Genomic DNA, 18,584 nt, shown 5'->3' with positions numbered 1-18,584 from the left:
CATGCCATTCCAGTTTGAACCCAGCCATATGTAAATCAGTCTTGACCCTGCGCCCAATGGGAACAGTCCAGTCCGAACTGCCAGGCCAGGTCCTCCCTGGACTGGAATCAAGCATCCAAGGACCGGTTTCAGGGTTTCACCCCTCTTCAGCCAGGATAGCTTGATTCCAGTGGCATGGAGAGCACGGGACCACGTCTGACCATACCTGTTCCACTCGGGGTGACAAATGCAAAAAGAGCTATTGATGGACAGAATGCAGAAGAATGTCATACGTTCACCCCAGTACAGAGATCTGGGCCTAACAACATAGTTTTTTTGCCCACCATGCCATTCCAGTTTGGACCCAGCCATATGCAAATCAGTCTTGACCCTGTGCCCAATGGGAACAATGCAATCCGAACTGTCTGGCCAGGTCCTCCTTGGACTGCAAATAATCATCCTATGATCGGTTTTGGGGTTTCACCCCTCTTCAGTCAGGATAGCTTGATTCCAGTGGCATGGAGAGCACATGACCCACGTCTGAGCATACCCGTCCCACTCGGTTTGACAAATGCAAAAAGAACTATTGATGGACAGAATGCAGAACAAAGCTATCCTGGCTGAAGAGGGTTGAAACCCCCAAACCGGTCCTAGGATGCTTGTTTACGGTCCAGGGAGGACCTGGCTTGGCAGTTAGTGCTGGATTGGGGTCAAGACTGATTTGCATATGGCCAGGTCTAAACTGGGGTGGCATGGGGAGCAAAAAAATGATGGATTTAGCCCAGATCTCTTGACTGGGAGTGACTGTTTTGATTTGTTCTGCATTCCGTCCATCAATTGTGTGTCTCTTGCTTTCTCGCCCTATGTGCGCCAGGTATGCCAGACGTGAGTCCTGGGCTCACTGTGCTACTGGAATCAAGCTATCCTGGCTGAAGAGGGGTAATACCCTGAAACCGGTCCTAGGATGCTCGTTTCCGGTCCAGTGAGGACCTGGCTTGGCCGATCGGGCTGGACTGTTCCCATGAGGCACAGGTTCAAGACTGATTTGCATATGGCCAGGTGTAAACTGGGATGGCATGAAGAGCAAAAGAATGATGGATTTAACCCAGATCTCTTGACTGGGGGTGAATGTTTTGATTTGTTCTACATTCCGTCCATCAATTGTGTGTCTTCAGCTCCAGATATGGCATAGCAGCTCGATATCTGCACCATATTCACTCACTGACATCGATTCCTTTCATTCTGCTTTTTCCGTGGCGGAACTGGAGCTTCTCAAATCCCGTTTTCTTGACAATTTTTCCCTCAAAACCTAGTGTATGTAGACATGTTTCCCCCACTAAACTACAGAGTTAAAGCAGTGTTGCAACTATTATCGACAGTTATAGGTCACCAACACCCATAAGGTGTCTGTGGTGTCTTGGATCCAAACACGACTTTGCGTCACGCGAGTGCTGTGCGAAGATGAATTGTAAAGCCATCTGCAACTGTGAAGCGGATCTCACAGTCACAAAACTGTCCCTGTTGAAGTCGAATGCACAGTTACGCACTCATTCCCGACTCTGCTTCCATGACTCATCATTGTCGTGGTCACGGAGTTCAGCAGATCAAGGAAGTCTCAGAAGCACAAAAAGTCCAAGCATTGATCTCTGTCATACACCCCACTTCTGATCCTGGTGCACCCTTACCTCCCTGGGCCATCAGTGACTTCACTACAGCTCTGTGAGCAGAAACTGGGCTTATACACCATCTTCAGTGCTCCACCGGATCCTTCTGGCATGCCTTTGGGCTCCAAGGATCTAAGGTGGCCTCCAGTCGGGTTACGCCTGGCAGATCTGTTCCAGACACCATCTGCATTAATGTAAATATTCTAGGGCTGCTTCAAAAAACTTTCAAAACATATGTATAGAATAACCAATAGTGACACTAATGATTAAAAAACTATGAAAATATGTTTATTACATTTTACATAATCTTATTTGTGCATATAAAACATATATTATGAAAATAGAAAAACAGAAGTCCTACAGAGACTAACACATAACCAGCATTCTAATTACATTCATTCATGACACACATATACTTTATTCAACAGATCATATTGATGTATATGATCTTCCTAACATTGTATAGTTTAATTTGCAGTTGATGTAGCAAATAAATAGTGGGTTAATGAACGTTGATTCTTTTTAGGTGGTTCCCAAAAAATAGACTCTATGCACGTTGCGACAGCCAAACTGCCTTCATCAGGAGTTCCACCACCGAATGGTATTGTACATATTATTACATTTACTCTAGAATGAATTAATTTGATTACATTTGGAATTTAACCACATTTTTTTAAAATCTAGAAAAAGAGCCAGACATAGAATACAGACATACTGAAAACATATAGTAAATTTATGTTAACATTTAAACAAGTGGTTGTGAATCTGAGCATCTATCGAGAGATGCTAAGCCAGATAGCTATGTCTGTTTTCTATGTCTGGCTCTTTTCCTATATTTAAAAAAAAATGTGAGGTTAAATTCCAAATGTTATTAAAATAAGTTGATTCTAGAGTAAATGTAATAATATGTTCATTAGTGACACTAATACATATAACCAATGATGTGTGATATATATATATATTTCTCTTCCAGGGGATCCTCATCAATAGTCATATAAAAATATACATGTAAAAAACACATTTATCCCGTTCTAAATGTATGTAAATACATATATAATTTTTCTCACACCAATGCATCTCAAAACCAAGGCTAGACAATGTAAACACTTGTATATGTACAGCAATTAGAAAAGGTAACAAAAAACACATTAGGTCAAATAGTCCTTGAACTTTGTGTTTTAATGAGTAAAAGCACTCGTAAATCTTGCATATTGCTCATAAAAGACATTGTCAGCCATAAGCTGCATTTAAACGTGAATAACACAGAAGCTGAAAGCATTTTCAGTTAAAACTGGCACCGTACCTTTAAGGCACCCATGACCCCAGGCTTCCCATCATGCCTCAGGGGTGACAGGTCAGTTGTTCTTTCCGGCTCTTTCAGTCAGGAACCTGGTTAAACAGCTCCCACCTTTTTTTTGACTTTCTGTCAAAAATATTTGGCGTTTTGCTTCAATTTTTGTATTCACTCGACGGCATTTAGCCTTGGAGAGCTAGTGCTACCTTTTTTGGGCTCAAAAAAGGTTAATTTTTGGTCAAAAATGCCTTCGCTTTTTGATCCCTGCCCTTCCTGTGGGAAGAAGAAAGCGAAGTCTGATACACATCCTGTGTGTATCCTTTGCCTTCCTGACTCTCATTCTCCAGAAAGCTGTGATCACTGCAAGTCCTTGTCAAGTACAACTCTCAAGGACAGAGAAAAAAATCAGAATTTATGGACTTTCTGAGTGAGGTAGGTCTCCAAAGAGACAGAAAAAGCGGAGGGTGCGGTCGGCGTCAAGAGATGTCCCGGTTCGCTCTCCTTCGGCGTCTGGATCGGCATTGAAGGTTCCACCGACGACGAGTCAACTCCCCTCGACGGTTAAGACTTCAGCGTCGAGAGTCAAGGTAACTCCGCTGCCGTCAACCGGGCGACGTGCAGCGTCGAGGGAGAGGTCGACGTTGGAGCGTAGAAGATCCACGTCGAGACCTCCGTCGTCGAAGCCTCAGGTCCAGTCTTCAACGTGGATTTCTCTGTCGGCGCCTAGTCACCGGCGTTCGACATCGAGGCATCCTCCGTCGGCGTCCCATCATCGAAGCTCGACGTCGAGGCACCCTCCGTCGGCTCCACATCATCGACGTTCGATGTCTAGGCATCCTCCGTCGTCGCCAGGCCATCGACGTCGAGGCATCCTCCGTCGGCGTTTCACTGTCGACGTCGAGGCATTCAACATATTCAGCGACCAAGCATCCTGTCATGTATTTATCTAGGTTCCTGATCGATACTGTGACCTTATGCCCCTATTCGGCTATAAAGCCCTTTATTCCCTATATTGGCATAACCGTTCAAGTGCGATTTTCTGAAAAGTCATCTCTGGCCTCACACGAGCAGAGCCACAGAGCCACATTCCAGCATGACTCTCTGCTACTTCCTTTGCGACCAATTAGTGCAATGACAGAGCAGCAGTCACTATCTGATATTCCTAGATAACACTCCGAGTTCTTCAACAAGATAAAAACTTAGCAAACCTGGAAATCCCCGCTTGCTATGTTTTGATTAGTAATGGAACTCTAATGAGCAACTGATAACTATCACTTCCTAGTGACATCTTTAATTGACGTCTTATGTCCAGCAAACTTGCGTCAAACCCGGCACCTGTCAGGTATAAATATTACCAACGTTGCCTTAAGCAATGAGCGTTGCCTGTTGCTGATGCCAGCTGCCTGCATGACCAGTGTTGGTAAAAACTAGCACTCTGTCGCTGCAGCCTGCTATCCTGTGGTGGTGAAGCTGCTGATTACCATTATCGCCGCTACAGCGCGAACTGTGGTTCAGTACGCTTGAGGAGCCGTGCAGCCGTCCTCTGCGAAGACATCCAGCCCAGCTGCCCGCGGACGCTGTCACCCCTCCTTCCTCCCGACGCGCTGAAGAGAAGCCGCTGCATTTCTCGTGCAGAGAAATCCAGTCCCGGCGCTTCCGGTTTACCCTCGCGGGTGACTGGGATATCGAGAGAGACCCCTGAAGGAGATACCAATCCTCCATCATTCTATTCAGAGGTATGGTGTTGACTAAACCCTTAGAAGAGAGTTCTTGAAACAAACCTTGGCAAAACCAACGTAACTTAAGCTACTTACTTACTCCCCCTTTTCACGTGTTAGGCTTAGGTCAGGCACACCGGGGTAGGCTTAGTTAGAAGCACCAGTTGAGTATGTTAGCCTAATGTATATATGACTGTATATATGTTTTATTACTTTTAAACCATTGTATGGCTAAGAAACCATATCAATGCTTTTACAGTTCTATTTCGCAATTCTTATCTTACTGTACGTACTTTTTATAATAACAGTTATTGCAATTGTGGCAATACATTTCTCTTGTACGAGAAGAAAGACTGTTCAATAAATGTTAACCCTTTATTGATAAACGCCCGTCTCTCTATTCTCTACATATTGTGAAAGTAAACTGCACCAGACTGACTGAGTGAAATCTATGTCTATTGTTTCACACGACCCTAGAGATCGACTCTTGATCTGAGGAGCAAAGTTGTCATGTTGCACGGTTGTTGGAAAACTGAATCCCTTCTTGTCTGTGCCAGGGAAGCTGATCACTTCCTATGCAGAGAAGAAAGTTTCCAGTGACCTCTGAGCTAGTTGGTAACACAACCCAATTAAGTTTAGCATAGTCAGTGGAGGCCTGGAATATAGCCAGTTCCACGTCGATACTACTGTTTATGTTATTCCAATGCGCAGGGCCTAGTGGGAAACTAGGAACTACACTACATGGCGCCCTAACGTTTGGTAAGGCGATAAACTAACGTAAGACTTATAGAGTAACTCAGTCGTGCATATTTCACACCCCTTTCTCCCGTAAATACTCCAATAGACGTCTGGAGTGGGTGAAAGGTTAAAATCCGCCCGACCTTAGTAGGAAGAGATTCCTATGTAAAGCTCCGGTTTATTCAACGTTGAAGGATACAGTGTTCCAAAATATTGTGCATCTAATCTTTGTCTCCTTGGAGACCTACTCTGCAAAAACTGCATTTATAAAATGTCAGACAATGAAGGAGCAGCTAGGCTGGCTTCCATACTAATAGAGGAAGACACGAGTCTCCTACAGGCTGACCCGGATGCTATTATCATCCCGGTCCAGTTAAGAAGATCTATAACTTTAAAACTTATAGAGAATGGACTGACACCTCAAGGTGGTACAGTAATTTTCGTGATAGAGGCTCACGAGTATCGGAAGACAGAGGTATTCTATTCATGGATAAACTTTCCAGCGGTAAACGCTATAACACAAGAGTTTCACTATTACAAAATAGAGGAACCTCCGGGAGAGTACGCTCCTTTCGAGGAGATTGAAATCCCACTTAAATTTCAAGAGCACCTGCTCTGGTTTAATGGCGCCCTAAAACACAATGATCACATAACTAGGCTCGGTCCACTAGGTAGACCAGGAGCCACGTGGCCGGTTCTAGCCAGCTACACACCACATCCTGACATTGCAAAAATGTCTAAGGAAGAGCTGTTAGCACAGCTAAACACATTAATAAAAATACATAGGCAATTAGTCCAATATGTAATACGGACTGCAACAGTCCAGCCAGCTGTTAATTCACACCAGCTGACCCCTCATCAGGGGAACACTAATAAAATTACACCACAGAACATACAGTCATGTCTTGGTAAAACACCCGTAAAACGGGAACAAATTCCTTTCTGGTTAGCCCAGAAAATCACTCAAATAGAGGCAGTATTTCCTGATACTACCCCTATTGAGAAACACAGAATCTTGACCATCTGCCTTCCTATGGGAATCGCACCACACGTGGAGGACTGCGACACTTGGGGTACAGTCTTTGCTTCCATTTACACAAAAACACACGGTGTTCCGTCTATGGCGGTAATACCAGACGTGCTAAAACAGATTCAAAATGAATTCGGTCCAGAGCCCGCTTTAAATCTAGGTATGAAATTACTGAAAGACTTCAAGCAGGTCACGGCTATATTATTAGCCAATGTAAAGGGAGAAGCAGCATCTGTGGCGATTCGCCAGAAGTTGAGGGAAACAGATATAAAAGATCCTGTTGAGCTTGCAAAAATCATAGAAAAATGCTATGAAGAATTAGGTAGAGACAGCTTGGGTGGGAAACCAGTTAAGCCCCAACTGCTCGAAAATCCTGAAAAATTATTTATTAAAAATAATTTAAACACTCCTAAAAAGAGCTGGGATGGAAATAAACAATCCACTCCCAAGGAAAAAGTTTTCCAGTCCAGAGGAAGGTCTCCTCGACGGAGGGAAAGAACTCCGACTCGAGAACGCCAGTCTCCCCAACGGGAGCCCTCTGAGAAAAGATATAACCTTAGAAATAGGGATAATATAAAAAGACCTGATAGATATCAAAGTATTGATACACGTCCCTCTCGATCTCTTCCACAGAATTCGGAAAGAAGAGGACGGTCAGACCCAGGAGAGCACACCAAGTCCAAAGACAAGGAACCTGCTCAAAATAAAAAATCTCAATTTCAGAAAAAGAAGGTAGCCAGTATTAGAGTAATCAACCATGCCGAGAATACTGAGGACACAGTTGAAAAACGGGGAGTGGGCATTGACAATGTTGGACAGTGCAGCAGAGATCAGTATAGTGCGCAAGAACTTGATGAGTCATCTGGAGACAGTGGACACGAATGAATACATTCAGGTTGAAACTGCCGACGCCAGACTTAGCGAGCCCCATAAAATATACGAAATAACATTGCGTATGGAGGGTGATAAGACTAGGAAAATTAAGGGTCTATTTTGGGATAAGCTCTCAAAAGGCTATGATATTCTGTTAGCTGAAAAAGATTGGCCCCCGGAGTTTGTCAGGGAGTGCCCTCGTGGCGAAGAAGTAATTATGCCTGCCTTCTCGAATCACATTCCGATTCATAAAAAATACACATATGCAAGGAAATGGGCAGTAGCCCAGGCACCTGCATTGTATAAAAATCATGTAGGATGGGATGAGGACTCTCCTCCTCACAAAATCCAACTAAAAAGTGAACCAACTGCCCAACGGCAGTATCCCATAAAGCAAGAAGCTAAAAAACAGGTCAGGGAGATCTTAGATCAACTTGAGTACCAGGGGGTGATTGAAACATGCACCTCTCAAATGAACAATCCTTTGTTTCCTGTCTCCAAGCCAGACAATTCATATCGTCTAGTTTTGGACTACAGACATCTTAATACATGTTGCAAAACCTTTGCAGTACAAAACTCGCATAGTGCAGCCCTAATGAATAACATAGTTAGGAAAAAATATAAAACGACATTAGACATTTCTAATGGTTTCTTTTGTCAAAACATTGCACCAGAAAGCAGATACTTGACCGCTTTCTCCGCATTTGGGTCGCAGAAAAAATTCTGTCGACTCCCACAGGGGTTCAAGAACAGCCCAGGACTATTCTCAGCTAGGGTAACAGAGTTACTACAAATCTATGATGATGAAGCATTATCTTACGTAGATGATATTTATCTCACAGACGACGACTTGGATACTCACTTGAAAAGAGTGAACACCATTATACTTGGGTTCGCAGCAGAGGGTTACAAATTCAACTTTAAAAAGTCCCGAATTGCCCATCTGACAGTACTGTTTTTAGGGTACGAATTATCAAGTGAAGGGAAAAGCCTAGCAGACAACTTCTTAGAGAAGTGCGCTGTACTCCAAGCTCCAAAAACGCTGAAGAATTTACAATCAATACTAGGTTTTCTGAATTTCGGAAGAACTTACATTCTAAATTACGCAGAGAGGGTTAAACCTCTCTACGAACTAATTAAACCTGATTTAAAACAAATCAATTGGACTCAAAAACACACTGAAATTTTGAGATCACTACAAACAGACATGTTAGCAAAAACAAAATTAGACACACGTGACAACACACGTGATCTTGTAATCCGAGTCATCCCAGGAAGATGCGGATTCACGTATCTTACCTCTAATGAGGGAGAAAAGGTACCAATTTCAATTAAGTCTCACTTGTACACACAAGCAGAAAAAACATTCAGTTGCACAGAAAGAACTGTGAATGCAGTGCAAATCGCACTAGCAAATGAACGAGAACTAGCACACGGCAAACGGATTAATATCCTCACAGCGGAATCCGCCTTCGAAGCGCTATTTAGCCCAGTAAACCTGCCTACAGTGTCACTGGATCCAAAATGGATACAGTGTATAGATTCTCTAGGAGCGGAAGACGTAAAATACTATTTCGCCCCGCAATACGAAGAACTGAATGACTTAGAATATGAAGAAGAATATCCTCTGCCAATCGAAATTCTGCCTCTCCCACAATACGCCTGTATAATCTATACAGATAGCTTTGTACAGCATTTCAACGTAGAGAGCAAATCCTACAATGCAGCATGTGCGATCATTAAAGGTCGTTGGCTGTGCGGTAAATTCAGACCGAAAGTAACAAAAACTGAATCTGTAAGAAACTGTTCGGTTCAAAGAACTGAAATCAGATCTTTAAAGATGGCGCTCGAAAATGCAGAACGCGAATTCCCCACACTTATAGTGTGCGATTCTCATTTTTGCGTCAATTCTTACAACAATAAACTGCAGAGTTGGATCGAAAACGACTACAAAGATGACACAGGTGCCACAATAAAGCATAAAAAGCTCTGGAACGAGGTAGCTCTTTTACACAAAGAACTACAAAAGACTCACGTGATTCACGCACAGAGTCTTCAACGTGATGGCGTTCACGTTGCAGGGAATTCATTGGCTAATACAGCCACCGCGGAAGCAACTAACCCGGCTTCCGTAGCCACAAAAAAGCGTACAGATAAGTATATAGACGGGGAAACCATGCTGGCAGTAAGAACGACCGTAAAAGGCGACTGTGCAGCACTACCCGTAAACTATCCACTCAATTATGCATACATAATCGATGCAAACTCCGTTCCGTTTGCTCGAATCCCTGGAGTGGGGGATAGAGTAATTCCAAACACGAACAGGAGAATATTTTTAATAGCAGACGCACACATGGGTTTGGGTCTCAGGCACAGAGAGATCAAGGAATCACTGACTGAATTACAATCAGCATTCTGGTGGCCGGGAATGAGTGTAGAACACCAAATATATGCAAACAACTGTGAAAACTGCAATAGGGATCGCAGTGGCGAACCTTGCTACCGGCTACCAATCAGAAAGAGCGTAACGCTGCCTACACCCCATCCTGCGTCCTATTAATAGTTAAGACGAAAAGCACTTAAATGATGAGGCCTCCAGCACTCGGCTGACGCTAGAACTGTTATAAAAAGATTAGCGAGTCCATATCGGCACATACGCAATTACCACGTTCCATTCTGACCAGGGTCCTGCTTTCAGCTCTCGAGCCTATAAGGAGGCCATGGCTAGCATGGGAATTGGGTTGCGGTATTCTTGTCCGTCGCATCCCGAAGGGAATAGTGTGGTAGAAAGAAAAAACCGGGACATAAAGCAATCTATAACAGCGAAGGTATTAGGTTCAGGCGCTGGGTGGGTCAAACATTTAATAAGTGTCCAGACTAGTCTTAACAACATGCCAAGAAATTCTCTAAAAGGTTTCAGCCCATACGAACTATTGTTCGGAATTAGAATGAACGTTCAGGACCTCGATAGTCAGATGTCAGTGGTACAAAAAGAAACAAAGCAGTTTGAAGTAAAAGACCGTTTGGCTGTTTTACAGGAACTGAATGAAACAAGAAAATCATTAAGCAACATAAAGTTAAAGCAACAGCCAAATACCACTGACGAGGCACCACCCGCAACAGCCCCAGCAAGGCCTGTCTGGATTCCAAAGATTGGGGATCTAGTCAGAGAAAAGATCGCGGTTAAGAAGGAATTTGGGCCTTCTTACAGAAAAGCAGTACCTGTCTTGGCAGTCACCGGAACAAGATCAGTTGTGCTACCGCCCCTTGCTGGTAAAAAGGAGAACAGAATCGTGTCTATCGATCTGGTAAAACCACAAGCATGTGGCCTATAATCAACAGTAGGCCCAGTGGACTCCCAAGAAACAACAGAATACCCAAACTTGCAACAATCCAAGAGGTTCAAACTGAAAGACTCATCACATTCGATCAGCCTGCAGTGCACAATGAAGGACTATGCAATAATGCCATGGAACTCGTGCCTCTTGAAACACAAATTGAAACAGTTCGTCAAGAAACACCAGTCTACACTAATGTGGCATCAGAAAGTGCTACCGAGAGACAGATTGAAAGAACAATCCCATCAATTGACAGAACTGCCTCTGGTTATTTCATCAACCTCGACAACTTCTCTGAAGATGAAAATGAGCCCGAAGTGATGCCAGAAACAAAAAAGTCTTTTAAAGAAAAAGCAACGGAACTCTTTCATCAACTGAAGGAAATCTACTTTATTTCCCCTTGGCTAGAGTTCTGGTTCGGTCTAGGTGTATTTTTCCTCCTGCTTTGGCTCATCATGGTATTATGTTTGGGAAAATTCATTGAAGGAAAATATATTACAATGGACACAGCAAGTCAGAACATCAACCTAGTCCTGAAACCACACAGATCATCCCACGTGAAGAAAAGAGAACTGTCAACAGTAAATGTCACAGCAATTCCAATACCTGGTGGGGTAGTATGGGAAAAAACAGACTATGAGATCTATGGTCCGGTCGAAATCCTGAAGTATCCTCATCAACTAAAGGTTTCCTTAAGTGACTTTGTTACACCTAGTACATTCTCTGATGATTGGGACTTTAACAGTATTAATGACATGATGTCTGATTTAGTAATGTCAGCTAGATTCACAGATCATGATTATTTACAAGGTTCATCTAGTTATGAGCAGTTATTCTGTTATACCCACTATGGTGATCACTATTTGCATAAATCTGCACAGCCTAGACATGTTTTTATGTATAATCAATGGGAACATTGTTCTACACCACCTAAAAGCAGTTCTAAAGCATTTTTTGAGAAATTCAAATATTTTTCAGGGTTTAACACCAGTAATGCAGAAACGTTTTATTATAAACTGTTAGATAAAACAGGAATGAAAACAATGCTGACAAATTCTAAATTGATATATTCAGAAGCATTTTATGATAAAATGATGACATTTGGTTTTGATTATTGGAAAAATAATATTGAAACGAAAACGATTTGGGGTACAAAAGATTGGCAGGTGCAAGGCATTGAAGCACTATTTAGAACCTGCATGATACCAGAACAAATGTTATTTTTAAATGACACTGTACACCAAACATCTTGTCTTGGCCTAGCTAAGATCAAAGACCTTAAAACACCGTCTATACCAAAGCCAATAGCTGAGAATGCAACTGCAGATAATGAGTTAGACGTGTCACACATTTTACATTTCAACAGAACACATCCTGATTGGAAAAAATGGTTAATCTGGCCTACAGACACAAATAGCTGTCAAGATAGGTTCCTGAATAAAACACAGGGGTTAAAAATGACCAGATTAGACTCAAGATACTCCCAGAGACAACATTCAGGAATTATAACAACATACAGTGTAGGGAAACTCTGCCTAGAATGGCTAACTACATCCACACTGGCTGAAATTAAGCAACACTTGTCTTTATTAAAAGATGGTGCTGATTTGCGCGATTTCATTCTTGGACCACGCAAACAGCGTCAAAAGCGTTTCATAGCGACCAGCATCTATGCTTCATACAACGAGGCTTGGAAAGTAAAGCAAATTGAAACTGCTGAAAAAATACGAGAAATTGATCGTATTAATTTGGAGAAAACACTTTCTGTGGTAGACAATGGGTTAATGACTCTGTCTTCCAGAATATATTCTTTGGACAATATTGTATCCTCTGCCTTTGATGTGATAGACAGAGATTTGCTAATGTTACAACATGGCCAGTCTCAATTACGCTCTATTATAGAATTAGGCTGGACGCTGCAAAATCTTCGTTCAGGCTATGTGCCTTGGCGTTTGATAAACACAACGTCATTATTTTCCATCTTTAACCTTACTGATAAACAGATCAGTTTGGCACAGAAAGGAGCAGACTATACAATCTTGAGCATCGAGAAACTCGAGAGATTACCATTGACAATGTCAGAGAGTCCTGTCATTGAATGGATAATACACGGAATTATCACAATTCCGATAACAACTTTCCGATTTCATAAATGCCTTGAGTACATACCTGCTGGCCAATATGAACAATTGGGTAAAGGATACTTAAAATCCAAATGGAAATTACCATACACTCATTCTTGCTACAGTGACAGCGACAAAAATGTATTTCTTAGTGGTGAGAACTGTAAACATTCACTAAGCGGTATACTTTTGTGTCAGGGTATTAATTTACACGGAGCATGTGATGGAAATTCAAACAACCTTTCATGCCACCAGCTAGTCACACCTGCAACTCAGATAGAGCCCTTCTTTATGCAACTCGCAAACGGGAGTTACATTCTAAGAACGGATCACAGGTGCTGTGGCCTCGCGCCCGGACTAAGTTATCTAGTAGAAGTAACGTCCATGGTCAAATGCTGTATGCAAGCATTGTTCCCGAGCGGGCCTCCAGACATAGTGACTCCCCTCTGGCCTCGTCTGAATCTCTATTCTATACGAATTGATACATTAAGCAAAATGAAATCTGTGCTTTTACAGACAACAGTGCCTATAACGTCATCTAAAGAGACGTATGATCTTCTAGTCGCAAGGACGGCTACTGAGGTTCATGACCTTTTATCAACAAATTGCCCCGTGCATTTCGTAGAAATGTTTAGCCAACTCCTTAACATGTCTAGTGCTACAAGCATCCCAGGCATATTTAAGACAGTCTTTACGGGACTGCTAACACCCTTCCAGGCAATTTTGGGAATCTTTCCTAATTTTGTGCACTCCATCTTTGGTGGTATTCCACTATTTTTGGGACTCATCGCAGGGATTCTATTTTTGACCCTCCTGCTTCGTTATGGCAAGCCTCGGCTCAGACATAGCTCCCATGGGAATGGAAGAGACAATCCTAGCAATGCGCTACAGGGACAGGATAACTAACGTCCTCGGATTGGCCAGGCTGAGAGATCTAAACATGACCTGGTTCCTTTCATTCAGACCGATATGGCAAAATTGCATTTTACCTGTGCTACGGTGTATGCTTTGCGGCGAGGAATGCGTGTTGGACATCTGTCTTTCACTTCCATCAGCAGTACCAATGGACGTCGATACTTTGCTAAGTCCAATAACGGCTCACGCATTGTGTTGTCCCCAGCGGCTACCAATCCTGATGACGGCATTCGTGGAGACTCCTGTACTACAGCCAAGTGGTAACAGTGGAGCGAGTGACAAAAGCAACATCATCCAGGTACAACGTGCTGTGAGCATTGCTGGTCCCGACTTCGATGACAGCAATCATTCTCACACCTGCCAAGTTACAGCGCTATCTAATTTGGTTGAACTATCACCTGATTTTGTAGACCAATTCTTTGCGAGCCTGTCTGATACGATGTTCTCACCCATAGAGAAACAATAACTTTTGAAAAGCTTTCCGACACAAAGCGTTCCTATGAACTCTGAATTCGGCCTTCAGTTTTGATCAACAAAAAACTGCCAGGAGCTTTGGTAAACTGATTTTTCTTTGAATTGGACAATTTTTAAAATATTGACCTTTTTTTCTTTTTGGCACGAACAATTCTTTGCTTAACGTAAAAACTATTCTTAGAGAACAGAAGCTTCACACTTCTATTTCTAAACACATCTAGAGACATAACAACATTACACCAGCCTCTAGCACACATGTTATTACAATGCATTTTTATGTGATGATTTATCTCGCATTTCTTCTGTCAGAGATACTTCATGTGTAAATCTTTTTGCATAATCGTTCAGTGATTTTATATGCAATACCCTTTGAATTATTACTATGCTTTAAAACTACGTACAGTACCTAAATTCCATGTATTACAAGTACGCCTATTTCGAATGCATTTATGTATTTTGGGGTGGGCTATGTTACACAATGTTACACATGCATCTAATTGCTTAGTTTTAGTAATTTTGATGGACATGAATTCGTGGAGTGGGTGTCATGTATTTATCTAGGTTCCTGATCGATACTGTGACCTTATGCCCCTATTCGGCTATAAAGCCCTTTATTCCCTATATTGGCATAACCGTTCAAGTGCGATTTTCTGAAAAGTCATCTCTGGCCTCACACGAGCAGAGCCACAGAGCCACATTCCAGCATGACTCTCTGCTACTTCCTTTGCGACCAATTAGTGCAATGACAGAGCAGCAGTCACTATCTGATATTCCTAGATAACACTCCGAGTTCTTCAACAAGATAAAAACTTAGCAAACCTGGAAATCCCCGCTTGCTATGTTTTGATTAGTAATGGAACTCTAATGAGCAACTGATAACTATCACTTCCTAGTGACATCTTTAATTGACGTCTTATGTCCAGCAAACTTGCGTCAAACCCGGCACCTGTCAGGTATAAATATTACCAACGTTGCCTTAAGCAATGAGCGTTGCCTGTTGCTGATGCCAGCTGCCTGCATGACCAGTGTTGGTAAAAACTAGCACTCTGTCGCTGCAGCCTGCTATCCTGTGGTGGTGAAGCTGCTGATTACCATTATCGCCGCTACAGCGCGAACTGTGGTTCAGTACGCTTGAGGAGCCGTGCAGCCGTCCTCTGCGAAGACATCCAGCCCAGCTGCCCGCGGACGCTGTCACCCCTCCTTCCTCCCGACGCGCTGAAGAGAAGCCGCTGCATTTCTCGTGCAGAGAAATCCAGTCCCGGCGCTTCCGGTTTACCCTCGCGGGTGACTGGGATATCGAGAGAGACCCCTGAAGGAGATACCAATCCTCCATCATTCTATTCAGAGGTATGGTGTTGACTAAACCCTTAGAAGAGAATTCTTGAAACAAACCTTGGCAAAACCAACTTAACTTAAGCTACTTACTTACTCCCCCTTTTCACGTGTTAGGCTTAGGTCAGGCACACCGGGGTAGGCTTAGTTAGAAGCACCAGTTGAGTATGTTAGCCTAATGTATATATGACTGTATATATGTTTTATTACTTTTAAACCATTGTATGGCTAAGAAACCATATCAATGCTTTTACAGTTCTATTTCGCAATTCTTATCTTACTGTACGTACTTTTTATAATAACAGTTATTGCAATTGTGGCAATACATTTCTCTTGTACGAGAAGAAAGACTGTTCAATAAATGTTAACCCTTTATTGATAAACGCCCGTCTCTCTATTCTCTACATATTGTGAAAGTAAACTGCACCAGACTGACTGAGTGAAATCTATGTCTATTGTTTCACACGACCCTAGAGATCGACTCTTGATCTGAGGAGCAAAGTTGTCATGTTGCACGGTTGTTGGAAAACTGAATCCTTTCTTGTCTGTGCCAGGGAAGCTGATCACTTCCTATGCAGAGAAGAAAGTTTCCAGTGACCTCTGAGCTAGTTGGTAACACAACCCAATTAAGTTTAGCATAGTCAGTGGAGGCCTGGAATATAGCCAGTTCCACGTCGATACTACTGTTTATGTTATTCCAATGCGCAGGGCCTAGTGGGAAACTAGGAACTACACTACAATCCTCCGTCGGCGTCCAGTCATAGGCGCTCGACGTCGAGAAGGCCTCCGTCGAGGTCGCCTCACCGGTGTTCGACGTCTAGACATGGGACTCCAGTGCAGTCTCTTCAGATTCATCAGCCAGTGGTGGCGCAACACACAGACGTCGAGCCGGCCGGTTCCGTCTTCAAGTCATGGGCCTACATCTCAGAGGTCCTCCAGAACAGCTTAAGCTGCGGAAGGGGACCAGGGCTCTCCAGAGAGCATCGGTCACGCTGCCAAGAGGAAGAGAACTCCAGAGCATCGTGGTTCTCACAGTCGCACTGCTTCTCCTGTGAGCCTGTCTTCCTCATCAAGGTCGTCTTCCGGCCCTGATGTGATCATTTACACGTCAGGCAGCGAAGGATCAAGGCACTCTCCTTCACCTACTCCACAGGGACGAAAGCATGTAACACATGCACGCTCTCCAGTGAGGGACGTCGCACAGCAGACTCCTACCGTCAGACTGTCTCCACGATGGTATGCACCCCTGCAGCACTGGCTACAGACAAGTAGACGGCGTCTCGATTGCAGCAGCCTATCTCTAGGCCTAGAGAATGGTCTCGCTCTCCGGTGAGATCCAAGGGAAGATCACGCTCCCCAGTTCGCCGTAGGGAAAGATCATGCTCCAGGGATCGAGCCTCCAGGCTTAGATCAAGATCTAGGAGCAGGAGGAGAGAACAAAGATCACAGACTACCTCTTCTTCTCCTACACGTTCCCATAGAGACTACTCGCCCACTCTGGCGGATTTCCCGCGATCAAGGGTATCGCCTATCGACGAGATCTTCACCTTTCAGGACATACTGGGTAGAGGGGCTCTAAAACTGGGAGTTCCCTTAACAACTCCGCAGGTCAAGACCTCAGTGATTTTTGAAACGCTGCATCACAGGTCGGCACCTAAACCCCTTTTGCTGTTAGTGCCTGGTATTATAGATCCGGTGAGGGAGGTATTCCTCACTCCAGCAAAGGTCAAAGCGGCTTCAGCGAGGATCCTGAAGAAATACAAATCTCCAGAGGAGGACCCTCTGTTTCTCAGAGCTGATCCGCCCCCAGACTCAGTAATCATCGCAGCAGCGAAGAAATCCAGTGCGGTTTCTTCTTCTGCTACTATACCTCCGGACAAGGACAGCAAGACGCAAGATTCGTGGGGGAGACGAGTCTGTAGTACTTCAGCGTCTTTTCTTAAGGTTTCTAACTCAGAGGCCCTTTTGGGGTGTTACGATATGTCCCTGTGGGATTCTCTACAGCGTTTTGTGGACAAGCTCCCTCAGGAAGACCGTAAGGACTTTGAGGAGATCCTTCTGGAGGGCAGTCAAGACTCCAACCAAATTATAGGTGCCGCAGCGGATGGAGCTACCCTACGGCACATGGATATGCCCATGGAATATCGGCAAGTAGATCATCCTGGTTGCGCCTAACGGCTTTGAAACCAGAAGGCCAAGCGCGTATTCTGATCTTGCCCTTTTCAGGTACTTCCCTGTTTCGAGCGAGCACGGACGAAGAGATGCAGCGCCCGAAAACAGAGCTGGACACTCTCAAAGCGGTAGGGCTCGAAAAGAAAAAAGAATTAAAAAAGAAATACCTCTCTTACAACAAGGGCTCTTCAAAACAGCGGGTTCAAACCCCTAACTGGCAGAAGAGTCAAGACCAGCAGGGTCAGCAAAAGTCCCAGTATAGAGGAAAGCGTAATTCCAGAGGAGGAGGGAATCAATGCCAGGGCAACAATACTTGCAAAGCTCGGTCAAAGCAATGAGTCTTTCCTTCCCCCAGCGCCGTGGACCACTCCAGTGGGGGAAGCCTTGCGAGTCATTTGGAAGAGTGGCAAAACATCGCAAACGACAGATGGGTGTTATCTACACTTCAGAATGGATACTGTCTTCGTTTCAGTCATCAGCCTCCATCTGTTCCCCCGATGGCAACATTAAACCATCAGTTACAACTTCTGCAAAAAGAAGTGGCCACTCTTCTCGAGAGGTCAGTCATCGAGCGAGTGCCAGTGTCTCAAAGGGGAAAAGGAGTGTACTCCTGATATTTTCTGGTCCGAAAAAAGGGGCAAAAGGCAACATTCAGACCAATTCTGGACTTGCGAACTCTCAATCTGTGCGTCAAAAAGGAAAATTTTTGCATCTTGGCGCTTCACCAAATATATCCACATCTCAGGGGGGGAGATTGGATGTGTTCGCTGGACCTCCAAGATGCCTACTTTCATGTTCCAATACACCCCAATCACAGAAGATTTCTTCGGTTCTGGGTGGGGATCTCCCACTATCAGTTCAAAGTCCTGCCGTTTGGGTTGAAGTCGGCTCCCCAAGTGTTCACGAAGTGTGTTGCAGTGGTAGCAACCGCTCT

General features: G+C 43.8%; 1 protein-coding gene across 1 annotated transcript in view; it reads left to right on the top strand.

Annotated features, from left to right (window-relative positions):
- Positions 1 to 18,584, top strand: part of PTAR1 (protein prenyltransferase alpha subunit repeat containing 1) — a 276,298-nt gene that overhangs the window by 136,800 nt on the left and 120,914 nt on the right. The gene's annotated exons all lie outside the window — the stretch shown is intronic.

This window comes from Lissotriton vulgaris, chromosome 3_1 (assembly GCF_964263255.1).
Source record: "Lissotriton vulgaris chromosome 3_1, aLisVul1.2, whole genome shotgun sequence".
NCBI lineage: Eukaryota > Metazoa > Chordata > Amphibia > Caudata > Salamandridae > Lissotriton > Lissotriton vulgaris.
This window is presented reverse-complemented; position numbering and strand designations above follow the sequence as displayed.